We start from the raw sequence: 9,631 nt of genomic DNA, 5'->3' as shown, positions 1-9,631 counted from the left end.
ACCTAGGGATGCATACCGGTATTACCGAAATACCGGTTACTGGTGGCTACGGTATACCTTACCGAAATCAGATCCGGTTTCGATACTTTACTTTTTTTTGTTTTAAATTAATTTTAAAAGTGAGTCTATGGCCTGTGATGGCGGGTGTTATAAATTAGATTGCATAATCGTTTTTCTTCAAATTTTATGTATTTTTCATTGTTTGTTCAATACTAGAAAGGTAAAAGTCCAACAAATGAACTGTGATGGAATTTGTTTTCTCTCACCAGTGAAGGTAAATGTTGATGCCAGAATAATGCACTTGAACGCATCAAAGCTTTGTGATTGGCCGGTGGGACCCCATGTGTCGGGGCGTGGCTGGTGGGCAGTAGGCACTAGTTAGCTGACGTTGTCCGTGTCAACAGGAGTGACAGTCCGCACATACACAAGACCGCAATTATGGCAGAAGCAAAAAAGCCCAAAATATATAATTTTCACTCCAAGTGGGAGGATGATTATTTTTGTATCTATCCCAATTCAAAGTCCATCTGTCTCATCTGCAATGCGAGCATGGCTTTATTGAAGAAGGGTAATTTAGGAGCGGCATTTCAAAACAGTGCACAAACGCTACGAGACGGAATTCACTCCTAATTCTGCCCTACGCTCCCAAAAGGAGAGGGGCCTGAGAGGACAGCTAAATGCACAGCAGTCCATTTTCACCAGGCCCAACAACAAGAGCAAGGCTGCTACCAGAGCATCTTATCGTGTCAGTCACGTTCTTGAGAAACACATGAAGTCTTTCAAAGACGGCGAAGTTGTGAAAGAAGCATTCCTGGAGGCTGTCGATGCGTAATAAAAATAACAGAAGCATTTCAACAGGTTTTTGATATGATAAAAACTCAAGTTAGATAACGTTATTAATCAGCTGTAAGTTGTAGTTTGTTTGAACTTATTCATTATAATTATTGTACAAAATGGTATAAGAATGCAAACTTAAATTGATTATAGTCTATTATCAATTCAGGTTAAGAAGCTAGTGTTGCTTGCATCCTATTTTAAAGGCATTTCTTTTTATAATCTACTAAAATTCAACAAAAAAAGGGTTTGATTCTATTATCTTTGTCTCTTTTATTGCACGTTGGCAGCAGATTCCTGTGTAGCTTCAGATCTGAGTTGTCTTATTAGTAAGCCTCATTTATACTTTTGTAGCAACACTATTTTTATATAATGGCAAAGAAAGGGTTCAGAGTCTTTTCTTTTCTTCCTGTGTCATATGTGGCAGCACTGTTCAATGTTTCTTAAAAACATTACCCACTGTAGTATGTGACGTGTGAATAAACTCCAACTCTGTATCAACAACACTGTTGTGTAGCTTCAGTTAAATACTTGTATGTGTGTAGATTAGAAAGAGGAAAAATAAAGGATCTGCAGTATTTTATGAAGTATTAATCGTACAAAGGTCAGTTTTATACAAGTAGAAGTGTGTATTTACCTGGTAGTAGGCTGTCAGTAATGGCTACGCCTCTCTATTTGGACTGGTAGATCTCGGCAGACTGGCAACTTTAAAAATAGCTCTCGGTTCAAAAAAGGTTGGGCACCCCTGGTCTACATCATATTAAACAGAATATATACCCCTGCTTTAAACTGTTGAACTTGTTTTTTAATACTCATTGTCTTTTTGGTCACAACTTCTTCACATTTCGAAGTGTTTCCCGAGCCAGAACGACCTATCTTTCTTCCTGGCTTGCTCTTTAATGATCCAATTCAAATGCAATACCAACAACAACTCAACAGCAACAACGCAAACTATGACAACAACCCACACATTGTGCATTGTTTAGAGCGATTATAAAGTGTTGAAGCGCTCAAATTCGAAACTGTTTCAACCTGTCACCTGTCAGAATCAAAACGAGGCAGTGCATTGAATCGCGTGAATGGACCGCGAACCAGTCAAGTGATTCATTCAGGAAATGGAGCAGTTGCTGCTTCGGACGTCATGCAGTATGTCACGTGACTTGAAGCAAGCTGCGAAGCACTGCTTCTATGAAATAGGAAGTCCAGGGTTTTGAAGCACGTAAGCTTCAGTGTCAAACTGCCATCACTACTTAGCATGACAAGTAGCATAAATACTAAATGTATCGCTGGTTGTAGACCCTTGCAGGGATCCTGCAGCCCATGTCTGCTGCCGCTGTGAATGAATTATCCTGCTGTGTGTCTGAACTTGGCCTGATCGGTAGGTACACCTTTAGCTTGTCTCATCCTTCCTGAATAATCTTAATTTAGTATTATTATTGTAACATCACCTTAAATGTCTGCTCGGCTCTGCGCTGGAAGGCGGATAAAGAAAGACTGCTGTTTTTCCTCCACTGCTGTGTTGCATCCATGACTGCTTTACCTCTACGAGTGTCTTGCCTGCCTGACTGAGTGTTGCCTGGACGGCTTGTCTTCCGGCCTCACGGCTGTGTCTGTCTGCACAGCTGGCTTGCCTGCCCTACTGTGCTTCACCGCTATACTACTGCCTGGCGGGTGTTGCTTTTGGTCTGCATTGCCTCTTGGTGTCACCTTGCCCTTCACCACAGGGCCATATTTTAAACATTGTTATAGTGGATTGTTCGATAAAATCTCTGTTCATGATCAGTTATTTCATTGACTCTGTTGAGTTAAGCTTGTTTTATTTATTTAATTCAATATTAAGTAGACTGTATGGCAGTAGCGGCTGGTGGAAATTATTTTGGTGGGGCTATTGTTATGGTGAACAAACCACACGGGGGGGGTTTGCAGTCGCTTTACCGCACCGTTGTGACGAAAAGAGAGCTGAGCCAGAAGGCAAAGCTCTCTGTCTACCGGGCCATTTCCGTTCCTACCCTCACCTATGGTCATGAAGGATGGGTCATGACCGAAAGAACGAGATCGCGGATACAAGCGGCCGAGAAGGGTTTTCTCCGCAGGGTGGCTGGTGTCTCCCTTAGGGATAAGGTGAGAAGTTCGGTCATCCGGGAGGGACTCGGAGTTGAGCCGCTCCTCCTTCGCGTCAAAAGGAGCCAGTTGAGGTGGTTCGGGCACCTAGTAAGGATGCCACCTGGGCGCCTCCAGCTGGGAAGAGACCAAGTGGTAGACCTAGGACCAGGTGGAGGGACTATATCTCTTCGCTGGCCTGGGAGCGCCTTGGGATCCCCCAGTCAGAGCTGGTTGATGTGGCCATGGAAAAGAAAGTTTGGGGCTCTCTGCTGGAACTGCTACCCCCGCGAACCGACCACGGATAAGCGGGAGAAGATGGATGGATGGATGGATGGATGGATGTGTGTGTGTATGAATTATACTTTTTTAGTTTTTTAAAAAATACTTTCAGCTTGGGGGCCCCCTAGTGGCCGCGGGGGCCCTATGCCCCCGCATAGTCCGCATATAGGAAGAAACGGCCCTGAGTATAGCTTTCATAGAGAAAAACATGTGACGGTCGTGTATATAGCACATTTATAATTATATTTATATAACGATTTTTGGTTGAGCCAAAGTGCTGTACATATAATAAAAGATATCATACAGTAGAGACACTTTACAGCAAATACAATAGCACAGATTGTTCAGAATATCAGTATGAGAAAAAATGACACCCTCTATCCTTAGACCCTCACATCGTACAAGGAAAAACTTCCAGAGAAAACCCACAGTTTAAAGGGGAACATGGGAGACACCTCAGGGAGAGCAACAGAGGAGGGATCCCTCTCCCAGGACGGACAGACGTGCAATAGATGCCGTGTGTAAATCGAAGAGATAATACATTTTACAGCATATAGACCGGATGTTAGGAAATGCATGTGTCTGTAATAAGAAGATGAATCTACAATCCTGTGGGAGCCTTCAGGGAGGCAGCAAGACGAGAGATCTCTCCCCCATCAACACAGTCTCACTTCCTGAACGTCCAGGAGCTTAGTCAGGGTCCTATGGCAGTGGCTATATATGCTGTATGATTCTTGCTACTGTTGGGGGACATTTCTGGTTTCCCCATTGTTATTTGTAGTTGCGCAACAACAATAATAATCTTGGAGTACAACATGACCTGCCAATCGCGGAAATGTCGAGGAACCAGACTTGAACTTCTACTTTTCTTACAAATGTGTGTTAATCTACCTGAAACTCTAGAGACAGTTTCTACTGTTGAGGAGATGCAAAACATACTGTACATGAGTTGGGTCAGACCTATACTTTGAGTAATGTTACTTTGGTGCTAAAAATGAAAAATATGTATCCTTTATTTAACCAGGTAAAGACTCATTGAGATTAAAATGTCTTTTCCAAGAGTGACCTGGCCAAGAAGGGCAGCATGAACGAAGTTAAAACAGATAAAACACACACAAGACCGGCAGACAAATACAGCTGTAAAACACAAATAAAATGACACATTAGTCAGTCAATATGCGAAATAAAACAAACTATTAAAAATCATTAAAAACTGGCAACATTTTAAACGATTTGAGGATATACGAGCACTCACATCTACCATTGGTGTTGTGTCCTCTGTCCTTTAGGATGGACCTGAATTCCCCCATAGTGATTACATCTGAGAGTTTCAGCTCCTTCTGAACATTATTTAGACCCTCCAGAAAAACGCGGGCAAAAATCCTTGATTATGCAATCAAACATGCAGGGTTTTATGTGATTTTATGCGGTGAAATTGCGGGAAGTTGCGGAAAGTTGCGAAATATGCGGAGAAAATGTATATTGGGCTGTCTTATTTATTTATTCTCTCTCACACACACCCTGCCACTAACGTTAAACCCCTTTTACTATTCAATTAAACACATTCAATGTTTATTTATTGTAAAAGCAATTGGGCTATTTTAATCACACTCTCTCTCTCTCTCTCTCTCACACACACACACACACACACACACACACACACACACACACACACACACACACACACACACACACACACACACACACACACACACACACACTTCTCCGCCTCATTTTGTTTTCATTTACTCGTTCGTTATCTGACCAGCTTCCATCTTGTAGGCTTCTCACCTCGTTTCTTGTAGCCCTCGAAATGGTTTTGGAGGTCGATGCCTCTGTGAACGTGAGTTGTTTGGCTTTCTTGTCCGCAGCAGCAGAAAGCATTTTCGAATGTTTGAATGAATCAAAGTGGGTCGTCACCGTGGATCTTCTCTTATGCTCCAACACACAGTTGCACGGGGTGCAGAATAGTTTCCCCCCACGTTCGTGCAAGACATCGGGGAACTGCTTTGCCCGGTCTTTAGCAGAAATGTTCGTCGGTAAATGAGATGGATTAGATTTTTTCATCTTGGTGTTTTCTCTCTCGTGTGAGCTCCACACGTGCACTCTACGGTGTTGTTTACCTTCTCTGATGCGCGAGCTGATGACGTTGCGTCATCATCATCATCACATCACGTCAAGACGAGTTAACTTTTTTTTTTTCAACTTTGTGTGGAACAATGCGGGGATTATGCGGCCTTTTGATAAATATGCGGCCTTTTAAAAATCTGCGCCATTTTGCTGATTATGCGGTAAATTCTGCAATCGCAGAATCGCATTTTTCTGGAGGGTCTAATTATTCAAAGCTGTGGGGGCAGCATGTTTAAAAGCTGTTTTACCCAGTTCTGTTCTCACTGTAGGAACCAGAATCTGAATCAAATCTTGGGAGCGCAAGCCATACAGACTTTCTCTTCGACACATATATGTGCAAAAGGAGGGAACCAACCCAAGCAGATATTTATAAATAAAACCCAACCAATGGGAAAGTCTGCGAGCAGACAAAGATGGTCAATTAGCAGCAGCATATAAAGTACAATGGTGTACTCGATATTCACATCCAGTAATAAATCGTAAGGCTCAATGGTACACGGTATCCAAGCTCTTTAGGCACTGGTCAGAGGCATTCATGTGTCACCATAATCTAATACAGGTAAAAACGTTGCAGATATCAAATGTTTCCTTGCAATAAGACTACAAAATGCGTATTTTCGATTTTCCCAATCCAGACGAGTGATCTCTCCCCCGTCAACACAGTCCCACTCCCTGAACCTCCAGGAGCGATGCTTGGTCAGGGTCCCGTGGCGTGCGGTTGTGACGCGCAGGAGTCTCCTTCAGCTTCATAAACGGACGCAAAGAGCTTTCAACTGATTGCAATGTATTCCCATCGGCAGCGGTATTTGACGCTCAGGGAAGCACCGCATCGGTCCATGTCGGCGGCAGTTAAAGGCAATGTGAGCGTCCAATCCCATTGGATAACGCAGGATTTTACACCCGGAAGTAAGTATTCTCTTTACTGTCGATTGATTTTACAGTGATATCTGCACTACTCATCAACTCAAAAGCACCATATTATCCTTGTTAATTACACAACATTGATTGGTTTAAATTGGGTGCAATGCTTTTGTATTTTTCCCCTTCGATTCGGAGAAACAAATATTTTTTCGGAGTTTAGGATGGCAGAAGACACTACACTACCCAGAATCCCCAGCTATCGTTTGGGACAAACCCAGTGATTAGTCCTCAAGCTCTGTGATTGGTTGACCTCATTGAACGTTGAACTGCATTCCATATAGTAGGTTGGGGGCGGGGAGACCTTAGAGAGGGTTCTGACTGGACTGACTTGTTGCTATGTCTGGTTGCTTGGAGCTGAGTTGGTATAACCCTGAATTAGATTAGAACATTTTAGAAATATGAGGAATAACCTCTTGGTTTTATAAACCGTTTTGTAATTACTTCTTCATCCATTTTTGGATCTCTGCGAGGTTTTCTTTTAAAACCCTAAACCCCCCCTTGGGGTTGGTCCCTCCCCTCTCCCTCTGTGGATCTAAGGTCCGGTAGAGGGGGATGGGGCTCAGAGTCGCTTATCCAGGCGGGGGAGTGCATCTGACGAAGAGATAGGTTGTTGTGCTCTCTATCTCTGTTTCATATCCTACATTTTCACGCTGGACTAGAGGGGAAGCGTTCTTGGACGCTTTTTCAGCTGTTTCTCACTATATTCTTCCTACCCCGTTTACCTTGAACTATTCTAGGAGAGTGTGTTGACGTTGACTCGTTGGGCCTTTCCTCCTGTACTTGTTTGTTCTCCAGTTCTTTCCTTTAACTGAATCTAGGAGAGGGGAATTTAGGCCTCTCTACTTCCTTCTTTTGACTAGTTTAGTTTTTCACCCCCTTTCCCTTGAACTAATTTATACGGGAGAGTGCATTTACGTAGTCACGTTGTGCCTCTCGGCGTGTACTTTGACTTTCTGTCTCTTTGGAGAGTGCTAGTACGTTGGATACGTTGGGCCTTTTCACTGTTGTCCCTCTTCACTAGTATCCCATGTCCCCTCTTCATAATTTGGGTCTTCATAATTTCCACCCTATTCTAAGGGGAAGCATGATGGTGCCTTTTCATTTCAATTTCTGGCTTTGTGTTTCTTCACCTCTTACTCGTTTAATATTTAGGAGAGTGCATTCACGTAGTCACGTTGTGCCTCTGTTTCTGGCTGTTCTCTTCATACCCTTGTTTCTCTGAGAAGAGAAGAAATACTATTCTAAAAAGGAGCTGACACATGGTGTCTCTTCACTTGTACACTTGAGGGGTCAGAGTTCATATGGTGAGGGATTCCATGAGCGGTATGCGCCGGCCTGTGCCTTTACCTTGGACTTCTAATAGAACTGCTCGGGTCTTGATAGATTGAGTGGGGAAGTTCATGAGATCTTTCTAGAGGGTTATCAAGAATAACTTTTATCCAATGACCTTTCCCCTCTCTGTGTCTGTGTCTGTGTATTCTCTTGTTCCGATTAACCCAGCCAAATCTTTGTTCTTGTTTTGTATCTATATCTACGCCGGGATCCGGAGTCGAGGCTGATCCTCTTGCTGTAGTCCTGTGTCCTGGATCCTCTATCCTGAGTTCTGGATTAAGTCGTGGACTTCGGGTCGTGGCTGAACCTGTCTCTGCGGTCCTGCCTTGGGTCTCGTCATGCTGCTTCCCTGATGGCTTCCACAGGATTGTAGCTGACATCCTCTTGGATTCATCTTCTTATTACAGACACATGCATTTCCTAACATTTGGTCTATATGCTGTAAAATGTATTATCTCTTTGATTTACACACGGTATCTATTGCACGTCTGTCCGTCCTGGGAGAGGGATCCCTCCTCTGTTGCTTTCCCTGAGGTTTCTCCCATTTTTTCCCCTTTAAACTGTGGGTTTTCTCTGGAAGTTTTTCCTTGTATGATGTGAGGGTCTAAGGACAGAGGGTCTAAGGATAGAGGGTGTCGTTTTTCTCATACTGATATTCTGAACAATCTGTGCTGTTGTATTTGCCGTAAAGTGTCTCTACTGTAGGCTATTTTTATTATATGTACAGCACTTTGGCTCGATCAAAAATCGTTTATAAATGTGCTATATAAATAAAACTTGATTTGATATTAAAAAAAAAACGTTTCGTAAAAGATAAAATCATACTTTATTCAGTAGTGCTTGCTTTACTCTTTGATGTCTTATAATGACTTAATTTGTTAATAATTACATACAATACATGGAATTTGTGTGTGTGTGTGTTCCAAATGAATCTGCGGCCCCCTGGTGGCCAGTAAATACATTATATGGCCCCCACCACCATCCAAGTTGCCCATCCCTGACTTAAAGCAAGTACTCATCAAAAGTGGATTATCACCCCAATTATATTTGGGCCATTCTTTTAGAATAGGTGCAGCTACTTCTGCGGCTAATCAAGGCATATCATCCTCATCCCTGTAACAACTCGGGCCGTGGTCCTCCGCTGCCTTCACCTCCTTCATCTGCCTGGACATCAGCTCCGTACTGGCAATCCAAAAATCTCTCAAGCCTTAACTCGGGTAAATATGCATATAACTGGTGGTGGTGTTTTAATAGCATATCAACATATCATTTATCCTAACCCTATCTGAATCCTAATCGTATCACTCATTCTAAGATCACGGGCATGTTTTACTCTTGCCAATGTCTTGTTTGTGTCATGCTTTGTATTCCAAGTCACGGCTTCATGCTCACACTCATGTGCTGTGTCAAGCCAGGATATCTTATCCATGCATCATCGTATGCCTCAACAATTGCATTCCATGCATTCATAAACCCGCATGACATTTCATGTCTCAGTACCAATGCTAAACCCATGTGTATTTCATGCATTTTAAGCCTGTATGTTTATTTATATGTCACATTCTCATGCTAAAACCCATGTGTAAATCATGCATTCCACTGGAAGGGTCCACGTCTCAGGCTTGTGTCAAGCCAGGATATGATTATCCTTGCATCATCGTACGCCTCAGCCCATTCTCATGATTAAACTCCTGCGCATTTCATGCACTTATAAGCTGCTACTATTTATATGTCACCATTCTCATGTGAAATGCCACCATCCCACGTTAAACCCCATGTGCATGTCATGCATTTCCAGCCGTTATATATATTCATGTGTCACGTCCTTGCTAAATAATCTCGACCCAGGGCACGGGTTCGTGTCTCGGCTCGGTGTCGAGCCAGGCTATAATTAATGTGTCATTGTTCGGCTTTAACGAGCTGAAGGTCCGTTCCCTAAGAGTAACTCCACTCTTAATTCCATGCTATTCAAAAACACTTATTCTCCATCCTGTATAACTCTCTTATCATATCCCATAGATCTCCGCATCCA

At 42.9% G+C, this 9,631-nt stretch overlaps 1 protein-coding gene across 1 annotated transcript in view; it reads left to right on the top strand.

Moving 5' to 3' along the window:
- LOC117441582 (zinc finger protein 271-like) overlaps positions 1 to 9,631 on the top strand; it is a 450,813-nt gene that overhangs the window by 157,972 nt on the left and 283,210 nt on the right. The window lies entirely within an intron of this gene.

Source organism: Pseudochaenichthys georgianus, unplaced genomic scaffold (genome assembly GCF_902827115.2).
Source record: "Pseudochaenichthys georgianus unplaced genomic scaffold, fPseGeo1.2 scaffold_180_arrow_ctg1, whole genome shotgun sequence".
In the NCBI taxonomy this organism is placed as follows: Eukaryota; Metazoa; Chordata; class Actinopteri; order Perciformes; family Channichthyidae; genus Pseudochaenichthys; species Pseudochaenichthys georgianus.
This window is presented reverse-complemented; position numbering and strand designations above follow the sequence as displayed.